We start from the raw sequence: 25389 nt of genomic DNA, 5'->3' as shown, positions 1-25389 counted from the left end.
TCTCACCATGTTTGTTTTTGAACTTTGAGGAATACATGCAGGAGGTACACATTTGAGTATGGATCTTTTCTTTTAGTTTATATATGTGAATTTCATTCATGTTGTTGTCTGTAGCAATGATTTCTTTTTTATTGCATATGCTATTTCACTTATGAATAAACCATAATTTATATATTCCTTCTACTGTTGATGAGCATTGGAGCAGGACTGTTAAATAGTCATGTCATGAAAATTCTTATATATAACTTTGTCTTTTGGTTCATACATGTATGCATTTTTCTAGGGTATATATGTAGGAATAAGAATTGTTTTATACAGAATGCAAAGATTCTGATTTAGTAGATACTACCAAAAAAACTCCTCCTAAGTGACTGCAGTAATTTATATTCTTATGAATAGTTTATAAGACTTTAAATTTCACCACATCCTTGGCAACACTCATTATTGTTAATTTAAATTTGCCAGTGGGCAGATATTTTTAATATCTCATTGTTTTATGTTCTATTTTCTCTTATGACTGAATAGATTCATAACATTTTTATGTACTTATTATTAGAATGTCCTCTTTAATAAAGTGCCTGTTCAAGTATTTTGCTCATTTTTTTTACTGAATTTTATAGAGTTGCCTGAAATGTTTTTATTGATGTGTAGGAGTTACTTACATATTCTTAATATTTGTCCATTATCATACATATGCATTGCAAATATCTTCTACTCTGAAACACCATCTATTAAATTTTTTTTATGAATAGAAGTCCTTAATTTCAATAAAGTTAAATTAATAGATAGGTTCCACTATGGTTAGTGTATTTTGTATTGTTTTTAAGAAATATTTTCCTACCTTAAGAATATGAAGATATGCGATCCCTGGGTGGCGCAGCGGTTTGGCGCCTGCTTTAGGCCCAGGGCACGATCCTGGAGACCCGGGATCGAATCCCACATCGGGCTCCCGGTGCATGGAGCTTGCTTCTCCCTCTGCCTATGTCTCTGCCTCTCTCTCTCTCTCTGTGACTATCATAAAATAAATAAAAATTAAAAAAAAAAGATTATGAAGATATTCTGTTTTCTTCTAGAAGAATTTTTTTTACTTTTTATATTTGACTAATCTAGATTGATTTTTTAAAAATGTATTTTAGGGATCAAAATTCTCACCCTACCCACTTTTAAATGTCCAACTGACTGATACTTACTTAACCATACTTTCCACAGTGCACTGCTATGACCTCTAGTCATATATAAAGTGAGCATATGAGTGTGTGGGTTGGTTTCTATATTCTCCATTTGCTCATATGCCTGTTTGTTTATTCTTGACCAATACTACATTATCTTTATTACTGTAGTTTTATAGTGTAAGTCTTCTGAGTTTGTTATAATTCTCTAATAGTAACTTGTCAATTTTTGTCCTATGCTACATAAATATTCAAATTAACTTGTCAGTTTCCACATATCACAAAATCTGAAAAGGGTTTGATTGGGAGTGTTTATTATTAGTTAAATTTGAGATAATTGGGCATTTTTGTAATATCCTCTTCTAACACATAGACATGGAGTGTACTATTATTTGGATCTATTTTAGTGTTAATATTGCATGTAATTTACTAATCAGAAGTCTTCTGGTGCATTTGTTAAGTGTACTACTATGTATTTGATATTTTAGGATACTATGGTAAATATTTGATGTTTTAGAATAGTACTTTTTAAATACATTTTGTTTTGTTTTCCTATATCTCAAAGGATATAGGAGTTGCTGCTATATAGAGTATAATTATTTTTTCTAACATTTTATTATAAAAAATGCCAAATAAATGGCAAAGTTGGAAGAATTTTGCAGCATACACAAAGATTCTACCTTCAATATTTTTACATAATTGCTATCACCCATCACTTACATTATACTCACCTAGATTCTAAAGATAAAAAGAAAATACTGAAAAATGCCAACAAATGAAAAAGAAACCTATAAATATATACACCTTGGTAACCTGTGAAATATTAAACAAAAGAATGGTCTTAAAATCATTAAGAAAAAAAGACTGCTTTGAATTACTAATTGAATTAGTCAATAAAAGTTCAATTAGTAATTATATTTAGTCAATAAAAATACTCTGCATCAGAAATTATAGAAACTAAAATATGTAACATGATATTTTCAATGTGCTCAAGGAAAATAATACACCCAGTTATTTTCAGATAAACAAAAACCAAGACTGTCTCAGGTGGACTCTCACCAAAACTAATTACAAATATGTAATTCAAGAAGAAAATAAAGCAACTTTATAGAGAGGCCTAAGGTGAATATATAAATAAAAAGCAAGAAATTAATAAATGGGTGCATGTAAATAAGATTAATAAGTTTGGCTGAATAGAAAAATAATGTTTAGTGGATATTATGGGCTGAACTGTGTTCCCCTCAAATTCATATGTTGAAGTCCTAAGCTCCATAACCTTAGAATGTGACTCTGTTTAGAAACAGGGAACATAAACAGGCAATTAAGTTAAAGGGAGTCAGTAGGGTGGACCCCAATCAAATTGATTGGTGTCTGAACATTATAAGAAATTAGGACACAGAAAACAGAAGGATGATCTTGTAAGGACTAGCAAAAGGTAGCCATCTGCAGGTCAAAAAAAAAAAAAAAAGGCCTCAGAAGAAACCAAACCTGCCACACCTCGATCTCTGGCTTCTAGCATCCAGAATTGTGAGACAGTAAGTTTCCATTGTTTAAACACCCTGTGTGTGCTATTATAAGAACCCTAGCAAACCAAATAGTGAGATTTTAAAAGTTCAAATTAAAAAATTCAATAATAGCACAAAAGTGATATGGACTAAATGGAGTGTTCTAATATCTTCATTATTCAAAAAAAAAAGGGAGTGAAGATACTAATTATCTCAAATTTTGATGAGTCAGATATTCATGTTTATATATGTAGGGCAACATCTAAAAGAAATCAAGTATTTATCTCCCAAATGACTAGAAGGAAATGTGTGTAATGATAAAAAAAAAAAAAAAGGAAAATAAAGTAAAAAAACAAAACAGAACGGGGAGGGGGGCAAAAAAGAGAAGGAACAATAGCAAACATTAAATAATACACTGGCATTTGTCCAATTATATCAACAAACAATGTAACTTCCATTTAAAAGACAAAGGCTTTTTTTTTGTCTTTTTGATTTTAGCCATTATGACAGATACATTATAGTTTTGATTTGCATTTCCCCATTGCTTAGGGATGTTGAATGAGTATGTGGAGAAAAAGAAACTCTCATACATTGTTGGTGAGAATGCAAAATAGTGCAGCCACTGTGGAACCAGTATGGTTCCTCAAAAAGTTAAATAGAAATATCATATGATGCAACAATTCCACTACTGGGTATTTTCCCCAAAGAAAACAGACACCAATTTGAAAAGATTATATGCACCCCTATGTTTATTGAGCACAATTTACAATACTCAAAATATAGAAGCAGCCTAAGTGCCCATTAATAGATGAATGCATAAATATGTTATATAATATATATGTTATATATATATATATATGTTATATAACTCAGGCATAAAAAGGTAAGACTTTGCCATATGCAACAACATGGGTGGACTAGAGGGTATTATGCTAAATGAAATGTCAGAGAAAGGCAAATACCACATATTTCCACTCATATATAGAATCTAAAAACAAAATAAATGAATAAACAAACAAAAAGCAGAATTAGATCTATAAATACAGAACAAACTGATGGGGAGGGGGGTTGGGAGATGGACAAAACGGGTGAAGGGGAGTAAGAGATATAAGCTTTCAGTTATAGAATGAATAAGTCATGGGAATAAAAGATACAAAATAAGGAAATAGTCGGAATAGTAATAATGTTGTATGGTAACATATGGTAGCTCCCTTGTGGTGAGCATAGCACAGTGTACAGAGAAGTAAAATCACTATCGTGTATACCTGAAACTAGTGAAACATTGTACACCAACTATAGTGCAATTAAAGAATGACAGTAAAATTTTTTTAAAAAGCTAAAGACTGGGGATCCCTGGGTGGCTCAGAGGTTTGGCGCCTGCCTTCAGCTCAAGGCATGATCCTGGAGACCCGGGATCGAGTCCCATGTCGGGCTCCCTGCATGGAGCCTGCTTCTCCCTCTGCCTGGGTCTCTGCCTCTCTCTCTCTCTCGTGTGTCTCTCATGAATAAATAAATAAAATCTTAAAAAAAAGCTAAAGATTGTCAGTCTGGCTAAAATAATCCAGCAAGATAATTAAAATAAAAACAAGGTTTCACTAAAAATATGGTTTGTGTTGTTCATTGAAGAAGTGGGTAAAAATTAGTATTAATATAGAATATTTGAACCATATCATTAACATGTTTGACTAAACTGACATAAAATATTGCACAAACTACGTGCATTTCAAGTACACATAGAATATTTGTAAAACTGGACCACATAATGAATTATAAGAAAAATCTCAAGCAATTTCAAGAATTTGAATCATATACCTTTGACCAAGTCATAAACCAATGACATAAAAGGAGTTTTAGAAAGGCTGTGTGTCAAACTTTTTTTTTTTTTAGTTTAAATGCATTTTATTTTCAGAAAACCTACATGACATGTTTTGTTTTTCTTAAAAACAATGCCTCCACCCCAAATAAATCAAGGTCAAAATAAATGGAGAGCCCAAGATGACATCAGTCCCATTTGTCTGAGTCCTGGCATTGTGTGGATGAAAAGCAGCAGCCAGTTACCACAATAGGTGATACCTCCAAAGTTAACAGCCAAATTCTTTTAACTTTTTTCCATTTCTAAATCATCCTTATAGAAAATCATATACAGGGTCTCACCACCCTCACAGTAGTCCAACAGAGCAACCATGCCATCTAGAATCATGTTTTCACCAATAAAGAACTCAGAGTTTTTTTAAATTGGCAAGAATGTATTTGATTCGTTCTGCAACCCCTGCCACAAAAGATTTTACTCTATCTGGCCTCTGTTCTTCAAGTTTGCCTTTGATTGATTCCATATAATCTTTGATGTACTACTTGCAGAGTTCTTTTGTGAAGCTGTTTTCCTGCAAGTGATGGTTCATGATAATATCAACACCAGTGACTATTGTGGTTTTGGTACCTTTGCCCTCAGGAGCTTCCATGGAGGCATTTTCATCAATGAACGAGTCATCAGTGTTACCCTCTGTCCTACTGACCATCTTCCCCTTCACCTCTAGGCACAGCCATCCGTCACGGCTGATGAGATACGGGTAGTGATCATGCCCACTGTTGGAGAGAGATGATGGCAGTGCTGGTTTAGCAGGAGCCAGAGCTCTGAGCCAGCATGGTGCAGTCAAAGCAGCATCCAGCAGAGGGTTGAGGAGACGTGGGAATGGGTGGGAAAAAGCTGTGCCAACTGTTTTAAAAATACACTTTTAAGTAACTTGTGGGTCAAAGAAGATTAAGAAAATATTTTAACCTAAAAGGTAATACAATATCGTTCATATAAAACCATTTGAAAAAGGAACAAACAAATGTGAATGCTCAGCCATATGGGGCAGACTGCAATAGTCCAAGCATTCAATTGACAACAAATATGAAAATCTGGAATTATTATTATTTTTTTTGGTATTTATTTATTTACATAGAAAGGAAGAGGGTAGGAGCAGAGGGAGAGGGACAAGCAAGCAGACCATGCTGAGTGCAGAGCCCCACCAAGGGGCTGCATCCCACCACTCTAAGATCATGACCTCAGCTGACATCAAGAGTCCAAGGCTTAAACTGAGCCACCCAAGGAGCCTCGGAATATATGGAATAATTATAAAAATCATATGTATGATGGCTACATATTGCTGAAGGAGCAATGAAGACTAGAAGAAGTTAAACTCAACAGAGGTGATAAATTTTCAGAGATGAGCTGATGTTCTGCGATTATCTTTCGAAGCATTCTGACTCTTGATTGCCTATCCTGGTTGCAGGTTAGAAACTGAATCTAAGCTTGACCCAGGCACAAGGCCACTGAGAGGAACAGAGAAACCAACTATGTTTCTGGAGGTCACACAAGGCTGGAGTAATATATTGAAAACTCTAGGGCCCTACACCTCTTGACTGATTACCATCTCAATGAAAGTTGCCCAGAAAAATACAGGATGCCCAATTAAATTTGAAATTTAGATAAACAGAGAATACTTTTTAAATGTACTTTTTAAATATGTCAAATTTTGAATGGGACATACTTGTACTAAAACTTTAATTGGCTATTTATCTGAAATTCAAGTGTACTGAGTGTCCTATATATATATATTTTTTAATCTTTTGCTTAGTATGGAAACTTTAATCTTAAGACATTTGCTGAATTCCCAAGAACTGGGAAGACAGAAACAAACAAATAGGAAACATTAAATAATACACTAGGTGTAAGAAAATTGTTCATATTATTTTTGTGATGTCTGAAAATCTGAAATTGCTTCAAAAATAAGTTAAAAAATAGTGCAAGAAGAAAGAATCATTAATGATTTCACAAGTCAGAAATTTATGGCAACACATCCATCTTAATTAAACACACCTCAGGTAATGTCAAAATTAAGCACAACAGAGAAAAAATAGAGTGAAGAGTGCTGAAGAAAAAAACAGTCCTCTATTCTGATACTAAGCCTGTTGGACTGAAACAAAGACTCAAAGTTTCATTCATATTCCTTGGTAGAATATGACTGAGATGGAAACAAATAAATATTTTGCAATTTACATAATCCTACGACTTATCCAAGAAGAGTTTCTGCTGAAACTTGCGTATAAACAAAAAATTGAATCTTGAAATATTTTTATTTGAAATTAATTTTTAGCATTGAAAACAACTAAAGAGATATTTATATATCTGGTATCAGAAAATATCTGACTTTTATTACCCAGAGAAATAAGTTACCTTCATAATAGTTAATTTTTTTCACTCTTTAAACATCTTAAGTGTAGGAATCTTTTTCTTTTACTAATAGAAACCAGGGTACCATATTCAGGGACTCATAATAATATTTGTATCCTATCTAGCATCTTCTTGTATACACACACACACACACATCCACACATAGAGCAAGAAAATTATAATGGAACTGAAATTGCCAAGTAAGTATAAATAACTAAGAATGACCTTTAAACTACACTTTAACTGTACTTGTAGTCACAGATTTACAGATAGACCACTAAAATCATCAGTGAGACTTCCCAAAAAGAATAATATACATTATATATTTAAGCTACCTTCAAACAAGGGAGGTCATTCTTTGCTGGCATGTTATGTGGTTTTATACCTTGAATCAAAAATAGATATGAAACAAATATCATGTACTAATTAGATTTTCAGGAACAGTTTTATAATATTTGGCATCAGAAACTGATGAGTAAGATGTAAGCAGTATATAAAGTCAAGGAGTAGGGAAAATTGACAGATTAGATTGAAAGCTGATGGAGAGCCAAAGAACAAGAGATGAAGAAAATATCAAATTTCTTAAAAGTCATCCAGAAGTTAGTTTGGCTAAGGGGGCTGACATTTTTAACATATAATAAGAGAAAAATGACATTGATAACAGTTAGCCCTGATTTATGCAATCTAAGAAAAATTACCTATAATATTCTTTAAGAATATCCTATAATGACAAATTCTATCTTTTTGTTTCTTTTTCTTACAACTATTTTTGAGCTCCTCTACTAAGCTAGGCCCTATTGTGAGCTTTGAAATCACAGCAGTGAATAAGTCAAGGAACGTTCCTGCTTCCACGGGGCCCATTTGCAATGAAGAGCTGCATACATTAATTTACTTTTATTTTTGAAGAACACCAATAGGAAAATAAAGAGCTGAAGGAGAAAGCATTGGAGGTCGGGCAGGGGTAGAACATTACTTTAGATAGTATATTCAGGAAAACTCTATGATGAAATAACTTTGGGGTTGAGGCCTACATGATGATAGGTGCTCAACCATGAAAAAACTGAAGAAAGAATTTGAGGGGCATAAAACAACTAACTGGTCCTTAGCTACCGAAGTAGAAATGATCTTGATATCAAACCACAACTGTTCTACCTTCAAAAAAATATTTTGGGATGGTGGGTGGCTCAGTGATTGAGCACCTGCCGTTAGCCCAGGGCATGATCCCAGGATCCGGGATCGAATCCCACATCAGGCTCCCTGCATGGAGCCTGCTTCTCCCTCTGCCTGTGTCTCTGCCTCTCTCTGTGTCTTTCATAAGTAAGTAAAAAGTCTTAAAAATGTTTAAAAAATATTTTACTTATTTATTTATTTGAAAGAGGGAGTGGGGCAGGGAGGGGCATAGGGAAATGGAAAGAAAGAATCCCAAGCTGACTCCATGCTGAGTGCAGAACCCGATGCAGGGCTCGATCTCACAACCCTGAGATCATGACCTAAACTAAAACCAAGAGTTAGACGCTGAACCAAATGAGCCACCCAGGTGCCTCTGTTCTACCTTTTCATGAGGATTTTCACTTAAGAATATTCATTTGTGATAGTTATTACTACTTGATTTCATATACAGTTTGTAGACTTGAGACTCTAGAAATGCAATTATAGCTCATACAGTGACAGCTGCCTTGTCTGTCTTGATATTCATCAAACAGCATGTCTTGACTTGATGGTTGGTTGCACTGAACAATCTTAGGAAAAATTTTCTGTACTAAAGGATTATTGAATATCAAGATTCATTTTCATTCTCCTTATAAAGACGTTTGAAACTTGAGACAAAAAATAAAATATTTAAGTTCACAAAAATGAGAGAGATGGCAAATGGAAGATATAATTTTTGTTTTGTCATTTATTTCATGTTTTATTTCTTGAACACTATTTTTCAAGATACTTCTTATTTAAAATATATATAATGCACTTTTCTTATGGAAATGAATTAATTAAATAATGCTTATAATCAATTCCTATTTTCTTTCATTTATAAACTTAATGAACAATTCATTTATAGAGATAATGGACAAATCTAGGTAACAGCTACTATATTTTTATTTTTATTTTATTTTTTGGTACTATATTTTTAAATAAAAGTACATTTAGTGGTTCAAATTGATGGCAATGATCTTTTAAAGATCTCAATAGTATCGCCATTATCTGTATTCTCTAATTTCCTCTTTAGTCGACAAATCTCATTTATCTGTTTCCAACTTACATGATCTTAAGTCAAATATTATGACTGAAATAAAACAAAAAAATAAAGAATAGTTGGAAACACAAAGAGATCTGGAAAAACCCTCAGATTTCACTATATCATATAAAAAAGTGGAAAAATCTTTTCTCTGAGTATCCATCACTGCCACACAGTCTTACACACATGAACAACAAACAAAACTGTGTGAAGTTTCTTCATTGTGTCAGCATAATAGAGGAAGTTGTCAGTCTTGTCTCTTTCATCTCTTACTTTTCACATATGGTTAACTGTCAATTACCTAACAGGTTCATCTCCTATATATGTTTATTCTTTGTCACTTTTCTTCTACCTCTACTTCCGTTGTCTTTATTTAGGAACTGGCCACCTCCCATCTGTTGGTCAACATGCTTCTAATGTTGTCTTAACTCCCTATTCCAAATCTATTCTTTGTAGCCTATCAGAGGAATCCCTCCTTATGAAAAATTATTGTGTCTCATTCTTCTTAAATTCCTCCAGTAGTTTCAGAAGCTCTGTGACTAAAATCTAAGCCTTTTAATGTGACATACAAGACTGTACAAAATCTGTAAGGAAGAATTGCCTGAATGAGCTTTTTTTTTTTCCCTCAAATTAAGACCTCTGATGCCCTAAACATTCATAGGTAAATACTCAGAGTTCTCTAAGTTCAAGGCAAGTTATGTATTTTTTAGATGAAAAAAGCACAGATTGACTAGAAAATTCAGTATCATGATCTGTGTGCTAGAGCATTTAACTAATATATCAGTGATAGGGTTGGTAAAAGCACTATGGGAAGACAATTCTTGAATTGGTACTTCAGACTTAAGGGGTCAGAGAAGGCTTTTGGAGATGTCATATTTAAACTGTAATCAAAAAATATAGAAGAACTTTTAGGAAGAATTGAGAGATGGTGACATGATGGAACAAATTCTAGAAGAAGAAAAGTATATTTTCAAACAGATAATATTTATGTATGTGCAAAGATTGTTTTTATGTTTATACCTCCATAACCTTTTTATCTTATAATAATTCATATTACTATTTGCATAATTATAGATTAAATGTTTGAAATTTAAAGCATTGTTTAGAGAAGGGATATACAGATTCTAGCTCAAGACCAATAATCCTCTTTGTAAATGAGGAAAACATTATTGAGCCTTCCTGCATTGTTCACATTATGAAATTTATTTCTAAATAAAATTCCATGATAACAAAATAATATATTTGAAAGCATTTAACTATTAAAATAAATTTTAAAAAGCATGGTAGTAAGACTTAGGAATGTATTAAAACTAAAAAAAAAAAAAACTAAAAATATAGGACATCTGGGTGGCTCAGTGGCTGAGCTTCTGCCTTCGGTACAGGAAATGATCTTGGGTCCTGGGATCGAGTTCTGCATCAGGCTCCCTACAGGGAGCCTGCTTCTCTCTCTGCCTATGTCTCTGCTGCTCCCTATTTCTCATGAATAAATAAATAAATAAAATCATAAAAAAATAAAACCGAAAATATTCTGAAGGGATATTAAATACCTCTTTATTTTTTATTTTTATTTTCTTATTTTCTCTTTATGATTTTCAAATCAGTTGTAGTTGATCAGTAGCAGAGTCATCAGAGAATATTTAGAAAGAAAGGAAACTTAGGAAAAGATGTGTAAAATATAAAAAACATCTGGTGATAGTAAGATATATTCCAAAATCTAAAAGATAAAAAAGTTTTCATGATTGGACTTTATCTTTTATTTTTTTATTATTTATTTATTTATTTATTTATTTATTTATTTATTTATTTTTACTTATTTTTATTTATTTTTTATTTTTTTGGACTTTATCTTTTAAAGGACAGAGGGTCTGAGGAAGATAGTAAAAACAGAGAGAAGTACAAATAGAGACGAAAAAAAGAAAAGAGATTTGTAAATCAACTAATTTACTTTTCAAATGGAAACTAATTTATTTTATTTAAAATTCTTGGGCACCTTTCTTCCACTGGTATTTGTTTTTCCAGCTCATTAAGTTTCTGAATGATTAATCTTTGCTCTCTAAGGAAAGAGAATGAGATTATTTGGTGAAGTGTGGGAGAGCTGAGCCCCTTAGGACATAGCTTAATCCAACAAGAAGGAACTTAGAGCTAAGGTTGTCATGACATTCTTAATAACAAAAACAGTGATAATATTTCTCACTGAGTTTTTAGTATACTATAAACACAGAATGAGATATGCCACTTATCTAGTGGTCTGGAATATATATATATAATCAATATAATATGCTCTATTGGTTAATGTTGGAATTGGAAAATCAATGAAAACTTCTCAAAAAAAATACACCAGAATTAAGATAACTTATTAGCTTATTTTATTTTTCACTTGTAGGAAAAAATCAGGAAAATAGTTTTTTTTTTCCCCCAAAGCAACATGTTCAGATAATTAAGGCCAAGATCTCTAAGTGCCAAATAAAAATGCTATTTTACAAAGGAATTAGTCCTAATATAAATTACCACGCCTTCTTTGGTAAATCACACTGAACAATTTTAAAATGTATAGAATTATCAAAAGTTAAGGTCTTCTTGCATATAGTTTAAGCCCCCTTACACCTAGTTATTATCTTAACCACTGAAGTTATGGGGGTATACAACAATGAAGAGGCTCTTAGCTAAATACACATTTAATTGCCACCTTTAGGGTGTTCCAGCTGATTACATGTATCTTGCTTCAGGAATTCTCCATAGACATCAAAATTCCTTAGGGTCTCTCTCTCTCTCTCTCTCTCTCTCTCTCTCTCACACATACACACACACACACACTCATACACCCCAGAAGAGCTACATGTTATACAGTAGCCTTAAGTAGCTTTTCTTGCTTCCTTTTCTCTGGTCTCTGTAATGATTATGAGTAGTTCTTTAAGTCAAGGATCTCTCTCAAGTAAACTGTGCATTCTTATTCAAAATTTTGTACCTAAAATGTTTTGGCTCAAGCACCTTGATGGCATAGGAATTAAGGATTCTTTTCTCTCAGCTAACACCCAACAAAACGTCAATTCCCTGAGATTTTTAATACAAGATTGTATGTTTTATTGATGTATCTTAATGAGGCACAGACTAATTAGACTGAACAGTAGCTATAAATGACTCGTAAGAACATACTGGTTTTTGCCTGGATATCAGCTTCATGATATTTACTGTTATTTTCCTTATTTTATAGATGAGAAAACTAAACCATAGGTGATTTATTTTGCCCCAAATCAGAAATTTGGCAAGTGGTAGAACAGGAATTCAAATTATGCAATCTGACTCTAAATCCTCACAACAGCCCTTCATTCATCCTTCTAGACCTGGCGATCAGAAGCAGAGACTAGAGGTGGGCACTGTTAAATTTCTTAATTTGTATGGAAAGTCTTGTCTAATATTTGCTGCCTGATGGCACCTTTCCTTAATGAAGAAATTCATTTAAAGAGCACAGAAAATCAGGAGCATATTACACAATTTATTGCTTGTATAGTATAAATTAACGTTTTCTTGAATTATTGAAATATGCAATGAATAATTACCGAATTATTGAAATTTTTAAAGTGTATAAGAATGCAAGCATAAATAAGACTACAAGTACACAGAACCTATGTTGCCATACTTTCTAAAATCATTTTTATTTTTTTCCTATAAAAAACTTATTTATGGATTTTTAGCAATCAATAAGAGTGTGGTATATTACAGTTATCCCTTCCTGATTCTTCAGCCAATGGTAGGAAGTTCCTCATGCATGGAATTCGACCAACTAGCAAATTCATTGCATCTGGAAGAGAATGGATGTACTGAGATACAATTTAGCTCAACTTCATCTATCAGATTATCACTGTTATTAGCAAAGTGTGATTTTATTTGTCCAAGGAAGGCATGTAAAGGCATGTTGAGAGCTACCAGGTGACTCTGGGACATTTAAGAAAAAAAAACTCTACAACGGAGCCTGTTTTCTTACTTGCTATGGATGATTTATTATTTTTTACACTCCATTTTTGATACTTGACACATGGTATTGTTGTCATTGTCAAGTTTCAATCAGCAGAAGGATAGCATATATAGCAATCTGAAAGACAAAATACGAGTGACTTTAAACTCCTTGTAGTTTTAAGTAGCAATTAAAGAATTCCAAGGATTCCATAAATAATTTTAGGTTTTTGGAAAACTTTTGGATGCTTTAAAGTTTAAAAATGTGAATTGTTTCCTTTTGTGATTGTATTAATAAATTCTAGACTTTCCTATCTTACCCTTGGGGAACAAAGTTCTTTTATATTTTTAATAGGTCATAAAACTGGAGTCTAAATTCACTGGAATATTTTACAGAAATCACTAGAAGACAAAATGGATGCCATATTGAGTCTGATCAAATGTCTCTCAAACCTCTTACACAGTCTCTTCTGCTGTGTTGAAAGGACTACCTTTAGTAGGGGATGCAATTATTCTTTATGATCTTGACCTTACAAAAATGAAGAAAGAGCCTGTGCCTTTCTTTGTGCTACCAGATGAACACAGAAGTTTTGTGTTTTGTCCTGATGGTCAAAGAAGTATGGGATTTTAGGATTGAGAAGAATCTTGAGAAAGATGTAGTTAAGAACTTTCTGATCAGTGTGTCCAATTACCTCATTTTGCTATGAAAATATCCCTACTTTTTAAATGTGTCATGAGGAAAAGAAGACTGGGAAACACTGTCTAGAAAACTCCCCTTTTATGTGGTGGAGCTTCTCTGTTCTCCTAATGTTCTTTTAAAAGCTATCTTGCAGATTATCATGGATGCGTGAATTCATATAAATCCTTTTGAATATGTTCGTATTTTGATGTCACACACACACACACACACACAGATTCTTTATTTACCAACATTCATTCACTTCTCCCTCTTTCTAATATCACATTTGGGCATCTTTCAACCTCATCCCTATTTCCTACTATATTTGTCTGGGATTATCCCTAAGTGTACCTCTTGGGTTGTGTTCTTATTGGCTATAGGCCAATTCAGGTCATCATAGCTGCCTGGTCATAGCAATAGGTCCAGGGTGCATATGTAAACAAAATCCTCCAATTAAGGTTAACTTGAAGAATTTTGCTGATAATGGCAGTGCACAGACCTGTCAGATGTTTTGTCTAAAATGTCTAAAACTATGTTTATTACCATTAGAGAAGACAGTCTGAATAGCAGAAGACAGATGCAAAGCATTGACAGAGATATGAATCTGTAGATCAAACCATAATATAAAGCTGGTCCCATCCTGCAGTTTTCAGTTACTTGCATGGAAAAGTTTCCCTTTCATCAAGTCACTTTCTTTTACATTTTAGTTCTTTATAAGCAAAACACATCAAAATATGTGATTTTTATTTCCTTGAAAACAGATTTCTCTTATTAATAAAGATGGCTTAGGTAGGATTAATGGATAGAATTACTAAGGGTTGGCTTAAAAATCATGTAGGTCAAATATTTTTAGGAATAAGAATCTTGTTCGTTGAATAGTCAGTCTTCCTTGCATTCTGGGGAGGAACTATATACCCAAAGGTATGCTAGATCGAGTATGGAATATATTAAAATGTAATTTATATTGCCTACCAGGCTTAGAGCCAAAGTAAGCCATCTGTGTATTTTCCACAACAATTAAACCTGACTAAAATCTTAAAAAAAGAAAAAGTGATGAAAGCTAGAACATTCTTGTCAATAAGATCTCAGAACAAAGACAAAGAGAGCTACACTCAGAGCCTACTATGAAGATGCCTTCAATGACCTGACTTGCCAACTATCAAAATGGGGGGCTCTGGAGCAATGTCGCAGTAAGCAGGGTCACCAAATATTCTAAGCACAGAGATGAAGGGAGGGAAAAAAGGAGATGGCTAGGCTTTTCTCTCTTTCTCTTATGGAATAGAGAGAAGAAGAGTTCAAAAAATGAAAAATTAAAAAGAGACCTCTGGATTTGTCCATTAGAAAGTCATGATAACGTTAGGAAGAGTAATTTCAAAAGTAAGAACATATTATGGTGAATGAGTGATTCAGATTACTGTGTTTACAATCATGAACGAGCATATGTTCATAGTGCTGAAGGTACTGATAACTTGATGAATCTCTCCTCTGGATACCAAAACTTAAGGAATAATCACAAGAGGATCGAAGTAGAATATTAGCTTTTTATGGACATTAAAGTGAACAGTTAATCTCAAATATAGGACAGAGAACAAAATGAGTTTTCCTAATATAGCCTCAAAAGTCTTGATGTAGGCACCTGTCCCTAAGAAAATATGGATTTGTAATGGGCACCTCAAACTCCTTATCCAGTCTGTGGATGGTCCAATTCATGGAGTGTCATGATTTTATTTTTAACTAATAGAATTTACTCCTTAGAACAATTTTTGGCTTACAGAAAAAAATGAACAGAAAGTAGAGTTCTTATACTCTTTCTATTTCCCATAACTTTTCCCATAAAAAATGTTTTATTTATTTATTTGTTTGTTTGTTTGTTTATTTATTTATTTATTTATTTATTTGAGAGAGAGAGAGAGAGTGTGTATGTGCAAGTGGGAGGAGGAGCAGAGGCAGAGGATCTCAAACAGACTCCACGCTGAGCACAGAGTCCAACACCTGAGGATAAATCCCACAACCTTGAGATAAAGACCTGTGTAGAAACCAAGAGTCATCCGCTCAACCCACTGCACCAATCAGGCACCCTAAGCTTCCTCATTTTTGACATTTTGCACTGATATGGTACATTAGTTATAATTGAGAGATCAATATCAATACATTGTTATTAACTACAAAGTCATGGTTTATGCTAGGATTCACTCTTGGTGTCAGAGTTCCATGGGTTTGCCAAGTGCATAACCTCCACCATTACAGTATCACATAAATAGTGTCATTGCCTTAAAAATTCCCCCATGTATCACCTCTTCGTCTTTCCTATCTTCTCTGCCCCCATAACCCTTGGCAAACATTTTTTATTGTTTCCATAATTTTGCCTTTTTCAGAATGTGGTATAATTGGAATCATAGAGTATGAAGCCTTTCAGATTGGCTTCTTTCACTTAGCAATATGTCTTCAAGGTTTTCCCTTGTGTTTTCATGGCCTGATAGCCCATTTATTTTTATTGGGAAACAATATTTTACTGTATGGACATACTATGGTATATTTATCCATCCCCCTATTGAAGGACATGTGGTTGCTTCCAATTTTTGGCAATTATAAATAAAGCTGCTAAAAACACTCATGTAGATTTTCATGTGAACATATGTTTTTATTCATTTGTGTAAATACCTGAGTGCAGTTGCTGGATTATATGGTTAAGAATATGATTAATTTTGTAAAAAAATACCAAACTGTCCTCCAAAGTAGCTTTACCCATTGGCATTCCCATTAACAATGAACAGGAGTTCTTGTGCCACATGCTCTCTAGCATTTTGTCTTGTCAGTGTTTTGGATTTTGGTCCTTCTAATATGTATGTAGTCATATCCCATTGTTGTTGAATTTGCAAATCCTTTTCTACACATATTGAGCATCTTTTATAGGCTTATTTGCCATCTGTATATCTTCTTTGATGAGATGTCTATTCAAATTATTTCTGCCTATTTTTTAACTGTCTGTGCTTTTTTTTTTTTTTTTGGTTTTAGGAGTTCTTGGTATATATTGAATATATGCCTTATATTAGATATATATTTTCAAATATTGTGTCCTAATCTGTAGCATGTACTTTTATTTTCTTTAAAATATATTTTCTACAGCAGACATATACGTGTGCATGCGTGTGTGTGTGTGTGTGTGTGTGTGTGCTTATAAAGTCCAACTTACACATTTTTACTTTCATGGATCATTCCATTGTTGTATTTAAAAACCTGTTGCCAGACTCAAGGCCATCTAGATTTTCTCCTACATTATCTTGTAGAAATATTATAGTTTGCACTTTACATTTAGGCCAATTATTCATTTTGAGTGTTTTTTTAAATATATAATATCAAGGTTAATTTTTTAAATAAATTTTTTTTTTTCATGAGAATGTCCCATTGTTTCAGGATCATTTGTTGAAAAGATCGTTTTTATACATTGGATTGCTTTGGGTTGTTTGTGAAAAATAAGTTGAAAATATTTGAATATATTTGAGTGGGTCTATTTTGGGGCTCCATATTTTGTTCTTTTGACCTATTTGTTTATTCTAGAAATAGTACAACATTGTCTTGGTTACTGTAGCTTTATAGTGCATCTTGAAGTTGGGTAGTTTCAGCCCCCTGCATTCATTCTTCTCATCCATATTCTGTTGGTTGTTCTAGGTGTTTTGCAGTTCCACATAAGCTTTAGAATCAGTTTGTTGATATCCACAAAATAATTTTCTGGTCACTTGATTGGGATTGCATTGAACCTCTAGATCATTTTTAGAAAAACTGGTATTTTAATAATATTGAGTCTTTCTATCCATGAACATGGGATATCTTTCCATTGATATATATATTTTTTGACTTCTTTCATTAGTGTACTATAATTTTATTCATCTAGGTCTTATAATATTTTGTTAGACTTATACCTATGTATTTTATATTTTTGGTGATAATGTAATGGGGTTATGTTATTTCAAGTTGCAACTGCTTGTTGCTGGTAGATAGGAAGTCAATGGACTTTTGCATATTAACCTTGTGTCCTGCAGTTTTGCTCTAATGGTTATTACTTCCAGGAATTTTTTGTCAATCCTTTGGCATTTTCTACATGGATACTATATGATGTGTTAACAAAGAGTTTTATTTCTTCCTTCCCCATCTGTATACCCTTTACTTCCTTTTATTGCCTTACTATATTAGCTAAAAATTCTAGTACAGTGCAAAATAATAGTGGTGAGAACATCTTTTTATTTTTCCTGCTCTTATGGGAAAAAATCTAGTTTCACACCAATACACATGAGGTAAGCTTAGGCTTTTTGCAGATACTATCTATCAAGAAAATTTTCCCATGCATTCCTACCTTCCTGAGAGTTTTTATCATGAATGGGTATTGGATTTTTTCAAAGACTTTTTCTACATCTACTGGTGTTATAATATGACTTATGTTTTTTAGCCTATAGATGTAATGAATTACCTTAAATAATTTTTGAATATTGAGCTGACCTGCATACCTGGAATAAATCCCACTTGATGGAGGTATATAATTCCTTCCATGCAATGTTGGATTAAATTTGCTAAGATTTTATAGGAAATTTTTGCACAATGTTTATGAAAGATATCACTCATAGTTTTTCTTGTGATGTTTTTTGTGTAAAGTGTTACGTTAATGACTCACTGAATGAGTTGGAAAGGTTATGTCAGATTTTATTTTCTGAAAGAGATCATAAGAACTCTTATCATTTCTTATTTAAATATTAGAATTCACCACAGAACCCAGATGGACCTGGTGCTTTCTGTTTTAGAAGATTAATAATCATTGATTCAATTTATTTACTAGATATAGGCCTATTTGGACTATCTCTTTCTTCTTGTATGAGTTTTGGTAAATTGTGTCTTTCAAAGAATTGATCTTTTTTCTTCCAACTCATTGAATTTATTGGCCTAGACTCATAAAACATATTACTCTTCTCCCCATTTTTTGTGGTAAAATATGCTTAATATAAAATTTATCATCATAACCATTTAAAAATGTACAGTTCAGTAGTATTAAAAACATTCATAATGTGTGCTACCATCACTACATTCCATATCCACAACTTTATCATCTTTTAAAACAGAAGCTCATTAAACAATAACTCCCAATTTTCCTTTCCCCTAGCCTTTGGAAACCACCATTTTACTTTCTGTCTCATAATTTTGATTCTTCTAAGTACCTCATATAGTGGAGCCATAGTATTTGTCTTTTTGTGACTGCCTTATATATAATTACATAAATTATATATATATATATCCTAAAGGTTCATAATTTTGTAGAATATTGCAGAATTTCCTTCCTTTTAAAGGGTAATATTCCATTGTATGTATATACAACATTTTGCTTTGTATTTGTCTTTTTGTGACTGCCTTATATCATTTAATATATATATATATATTAAATAAAGGGTAAATATTAGGGTATATATATATTAAATAAAGGGTAATATTCCATTATATATATATATATATATATATATATATACAGCATTTTGCTTCTCCATGCACTGCTGATGGACACTTGGGTTGCTTCTGTGTTTTAGTAATTAAGAATAAAGCCACTATTGACATGGTTATACAAGTATCTCTTTGTGACTTGCTTTCAACTTTTTTGGGTATATGCCCAGAAGGAGAATTGCTGGATTATATGATAGTTCCATTTTTAATTTGAGGAACATCATGCTTTTTTCCACAGAAGCTGTATCATTTTACATTTCCACCAATAGTGCATAAAGATCAAAGTATTTCCATAATCTTTTCAACACTTGTTTTTTGGTTTTTGATAGCAGCCATCCTAATGGGTTGAAGTGGTATCTCATTGCAGTTTTCATTTGGATTTTCCTAATGATGGTGATGCTGAGCATCATTTCATGTTTTCTGGCCATCTGTATATCTCATTTGAAGAAAAGACTAATGCATTTCTGTTTTTGTTATTGAGTTTTAGGAGTTGTCTGTATATTTTAAATACTAATCCCTTATTGAGTATATGATTTATAAATATTTTTTTCCCACTCTGTGGTTGCCTGTTTGCTTTGTTGATGTGTCTTTTGATGTGTGAAATTTTAAAACTTTTCACGAGGTCCAATTTGTTTATTTTTGTTGTTGCTTGTATCTTTGATGTCATAACCAAGAAATCATTGCCAAATCCACCGGCATAAAGCTTTTGTTCTATTTTTCTTCTCTGAGACTTTAATTGTTTTAGGTCTTACATTGAAATGCTTGATCCATTTTGAGTTAGTTTCTTAGACGGTATTGGGTAAGGGTCCAAATTTAGTCTTTTGCATGTGAATAGCCAGTTTCCCCAGCCCCATTTGTTTTTTTGTTTTTTTTTAAGATTTTATTTATTTATTCATGGGAGACACAGAGAGAGAGAGAGAGAGAGAGAGAGAGAGGCAGAGGGAGAAGCAGGCTCCATGCAGGGAGCCTGACGTGGGACTTGATCCTGGAACTCCAGGATCAGACCCTGGGCTGAAGGCGCCACTAAACCGCTGAGCCACCAGGGCTGCCCCCCATTTGTTAAAAAGACTGTCCTTTCTCTATTGATTGGTTTTGGTATCCTTATCAAAAATTATTTGACCATATAATAAGGAATTATTTCTGTGATGTCTATTCTATTCCATTAGTCTATATGCCTGTCTTTATGCCAGTACCAAACTGTTTTGATTACTGTAGATTTGTAGTAAGTTTTGAAATAATGAGGTGTGACTCGGTTTTGTTCCTTCCCAAAATTTTTTGGGCTATTTGAGGGTCCCTTATCCATGTGAACTTTAGGATGGATTTTTCTATTTCTGCAAAAAATGCCATTGGAGACATGATAGAGATTGCACTAAATCTGAAAATAGTTTGGGTAATATTACAAAATTGGTCTAGAAGGTCTAGTTCTAGAGGCAACAAGAGTACCATTAATTGTGGCATCATCTAGTACGCAGTGATTTTGCTGGTGATGTATGTAATGTCTATACCTAATGAGAGTATCAACTACTAGATCAATTTTGCGATCCAATTTTGAAAACTTTATTCACAGAATACACTCCAAACTAGTTACTTTGAGAATTGAAACAATTCTGAGACTCTCCCTCAAATCCTCCTCTTCCTTTTTTTTTTTTTTCTTTTTCTTTTTTAAGGTAATCTATCTGCCTATTGTGGGGCTCAAACTCACAACTCTGAGACTGAGACACACATGCTATGCTGAGTGATCCAGCCAGGTGCCTCCCCAAAATTACTTATATTTGAATAATTTGCTATTGTTTGAACCTGTGTACCCAGATTCATAGGGAAAAATGGTGTCTAGGTTATCTGGAGATAGGAGTGAGAAGGATTCTGTGATTGATTTCCTGAAAATTTCAGTCCTGAAGGAAGTGAAAATATAGTTATTTTTAGGGTTAAAACTTTAGAAAGACCTCCAATTAATAGGACAAAAACTAGGCCTATTTTCACATGTGGTCATTTGGAAAGAAACATCCACTGAATGCAAATCTTTTGGGTCAGCTAGGTACTGTTGCTATAGGGTAAAAGGGGGTCAGGAAAAACTTCAACAAATGCAGAGGTCTTTGTTTTCTCACTACTATAAAAACTGTGGAAAGCTTAAACAAATAGAAATAAAAGTTCAAATTTCCATAGCCTTGGCTCATGTCATACACTGATGATCAAAACTTTATATTACTGTACTACACTTTTTTTCTTGAAGCCACAGTTTTTAGGCAGACTAAAATAAAACTCACATTTTGATCCTGTGCTTTATTGAATTTCAAAGACATTTAAATCCACAGACTCTCCAGGTTACTAAGATGATATGTTCACATTGATTGGCAAAAAAAAATAGAATGGAGATATTTTGATAATTTAAGTTCTGAAGTCTCAAACTTTACTGAAACATACTTGGCAGCTGAAGTAGCTCTTCTTTCCATATTTAAAAAAGACTTTGCCTCCTCAATTTGAAGGAGCTGATATTCTAAAAGGAGAGGCCAATTCTCTTCAAACTAAAACTGGCCATCCTTTGTAATCCCTATTTAATTACAGTAAAGCTGTACTTGTGCTACCTGAAAGAAGTGGGAGGGATAATTACAGTGTCAAATCTTGAACAAAATAGTACACACTTGCAAAGACAAATTGTATTTTGAAAAGTATATACAAATTAAAATCACGAGGATACATAAGGAAATTGGTGCTGGGGATGTTCAATCAAATTTAGAAATGTACAATTTTAGAAAAAAAGTGGAATTATCAGCATGGGATTTCCATCAATTATACTGAATTCCAAGTGCTCTCAGGGATGGCTGGAAGAACACTCACTTGTTTCGTTTGGATGATTGTTGGAAACTCGGATCTGTAGCAGATTAACAAGTCAAGTAGGCAGAATTGTTTGGCAAATGTATAGAATAGAACTTAGAGATGTAGGTGAGAATATTTTAGTGGAATTATTAAAAGCAATGTGTGTACACACTTTCAAACTTTATCGTAGAAGGTCCATAATCATACTTTCTAACTAAGCAATGAAAAACATGTTGGTGAAGGTAGAGCTACATCTTTGAAAAGCAGAGGCTGATATTGATAAGCCAGGACTGCTGGTGACACATGCCTTAAATGGGTTCTCTCATTTCTGTGGGATTGCTGGTTTCACACTGAGGTAGACTAGGTAACTGCATTTCACTGCCGAATGCAAATGGAGTGTGGTTTTCATAATGAGAAGAAGGATTTATTTGTTAATCAGAATGTTCTGGCTTGCAGCAGTTGCCTTGTGGTCCTAGGACTTCCATAGTAAGGCAAGCCACTAAGTTAATATTAAGATTTGCATTGGAAAATAAAAAAAAACAATTAAATGTGAAAACATAGGTCTGCCTTGAGCAGATATAAGCAAATTACAGCTTCTCACCCAGTTTCCCAATATGTCAGCTCACAGATCTGATACTGTTCAAAGTGAAGCTCAAGTACTTTTAAAATGCAGCCTCAAAATAATGACAAGTATTTCTTGTGGATCTTTTTCTCAGAAGTTTCAAATCAATGGGAATCAATGACAAGCATCTATCCTTTGGGAAAAGAAATTGAGATATCCCTAGTGGATGTTCAATCCTGGATGTGAGCTAATACTAATCCCTGGAAAATGGTGGTTTGACAATCATAGTGGTATCAGATAATGAAATTTTAACCTGAGTCTGACTCTTCATAACTAAAACTGGAAACTCTAATGTCTCCTCATAATTACTTTCCACGTTTCTGTATATTGTATCCAAAAAATATGTATGTATCTACCTATCTATTTACATATCTAACAAGTGACAGAAGTCACAAACCCTACCTTGAAACCCTGACCCACAGAATATGAATTTCCACGCTAAAAATGGTAAAAATGACCATGTAGAAGGTTCTATAATGCCTCCTAACTAAAAGAATAAATAAAAAATAATAGCAACTTTGTAGAAATCACAGAGATTTGTGCTTAAATCTAGAACTTGAAGCTATAATACAAGAATTTCAATTCTTTGATAGGTAAAAAGACATAAGGATCTTGGTTATTATAAACTTAATTTGCTGGTTACTTCTATTGCAATTACTTTTCCCTGTTGTTCTCTGTATTAAAGCTAGTCAGCAGAACACAATGGAGCTGGTATACAATTGCAGATCTGGTAAATTCTCCTTTTCCTCCAATCCCAGTTAATAAAGAATATCAGATTGCTATGGCTTTTCAGGGAAGGAGTACAACTGAAATATCTCCACTTATGGTAACATTATCTCTCCTTGTGTCACAATCTGGTTCCCATTGTCTTAAATTTTCTCACCTTATTATAGGACATCACGCTAAAATAACCTGTAAAGCCAGCAGCAGCAACAATACCATGTTCACTTAAAAAACAATTATCTATCTGTAAGTGGAAAACTAATTTCACAAAAATACAAGAACCAGACAACTAATTGAAATCCTGAGAATCAAATATACTCAGAAACGATGACATATAGCCTTCACAGTAAAAGGTAAGTCTCTACACAATCCATCCCCATGCTACCAAGAAAAACTCACAAAACTTGGGGTTCCTTAAATTTTGAAGACAACATATGTCACAACTAGATGTTCTGCTTCACTTGATTCAAAAGACTTTCCCCTTTGAGTCACACTCAAACAAAGAAAGTATCTTTTAGTGATCCCAAACTGTTCAGCCTGCTTTGTTTCTTGATTTTTATGATCCAGAAAATTCAGTGTTTTGATAATCATCCAGTTCTTGGAATCAATGATATTTTTGATAGCTGAGAAAAATTTTCAAGGATAGCTATGTGGATCGACCTCCTGGAATGCATCCATAATATGAGACTATTTGTGTCTCATATAAGTGTATAAAAAATTGCCTCTACTTTGAGGTGGCTCTCAATAATTTTAATGTATAGTATATGTAAGTATAAATGTAAGTATAATGTGTTTGTATATATTTTATTCATATATTACCTTTAGTTTTTATAGAGTATTTCTTCAGATTTTGTGAAATGGAATTAATATTATGCCAATTCAGATATAATTTTTGGTGTTCAATTTATAATTTGGTATCAAACAACTCTTTTAATTCAGAAAATTCTCAAAAGTATTTGAGTTTCTTCCTAAGTGGCTTCTTTACTTACTTAATTTGTATTTCTGGACTTTCCCTTTTTTGAGGAGTGGGAGTATGGGACTAGCTTAGATATCCCAGTCATCAGCTAAGGTAGTTGTCCACAGATGTTAAATAGAATAGTCCTATGGTATAGGTAATGGTCATTCCTGTAAGTAAATTGGAGGTGGTAGTTGATGAAAGGTAAATACCCTCTGTACATACTGATGGGTAACTTAGCTGGTTTAGGCCCTGGGCACAGGAATTATATCTGTGGAAGTGAGGCACTCAGCAGCCACTTCTCATCTCCTACAAGCTTCTTGTTTTCAGAATTTTCTTACAGTGGTCTTTGGTAAAAATATTTATCTGGCTACTCGTGGTTTATTGGCCACCTCTCCTCTTGAAGTCTTCCAGGAATTGCGTATGATTCTAATATTTCTGGCGCTAAAATGATTACAACTGAAAAACCAAAACTGAAAATTTCCTAAAGGTTATGGAAGCTTCAACTTTCAAAAGTTTCTAGTAATATAGGGAAAATATGTGCATTTGATTTTACTGATGCAACAAAGTGACAAATATATATATATTTATGTAATTGATAAGTTTTCATATTAAGATATTCACATTCTGTTATGTGTCTATATCGTTATCTTAGACTCTTCAGGCTGCTACAACAAAATATTGCTGAGTAGTCTATAAACAATAAAGTTTTATTGTTCACAGTTTTGGAAGGTGCAAAGTCCAAGATCAAGATGCCAGCATAATGCCATCTAGTGAGAGTCCCCGTGCTAGATAGCAGCACCTTCTAGTTATACCTTCATAGTGGAAAGGATTAGAGATCCCTCTGGAGTCTCTTTTTTTAAGGTGCTAATCTCATTCATGAGAGATCCACCCTCATGACCTAACCACCTCCTCAAAGGCCCACCTCCTAATACTATCATTAATGGCAGGATTTCAGTATACGAATTTGGTGGGGAGGAGTGGAATTGGTAGGATGCAAGCATTCAAATCATAGCAATCAATAATAATAAATCCTCCTAG

The 25389-nt window shown here is 33.3% G+C and overlaps 1 long non-coding RNA gene and 1 pseudogene across 1 annotated transcript in view; both read right to left on the bottom strand.

Annotated features, from left to right (window-relative positions):
* LOC140642124 (uncharacterized) overlaps positions 1 to 25389 on the bottom strand; it is a 180350-nt gene that overhangs the window by 140988 nt on the left and 13973 nt on the right. The gene's annotated exons all lie outside the window — the stretch shown is intronic.
* On the bottom strand, positions 4773 to 5190 carry LOC140600469 (translationally-controlled tumor protein-like; annotated as a pseudogene).

The sequence above is a fragment of the Canis lupus genome, chromosome 11 (assembly GCF_048164855.1).
Source record: "Canis lupus baileyi chromosome 11, mCanLup2.hap1, whole genome shotgun sequence".
Lineage (NCBI taxonomy): Eukaryota > Metazoa > Chordata > Mammalia > Carnivora > Canidae > Canis > Canis lupus.
The sequence above is the reverse complement of the archived record's forward strand: the minus strand, read 5'-3'. Positions and strand labels throughout refer to the sequence as shown.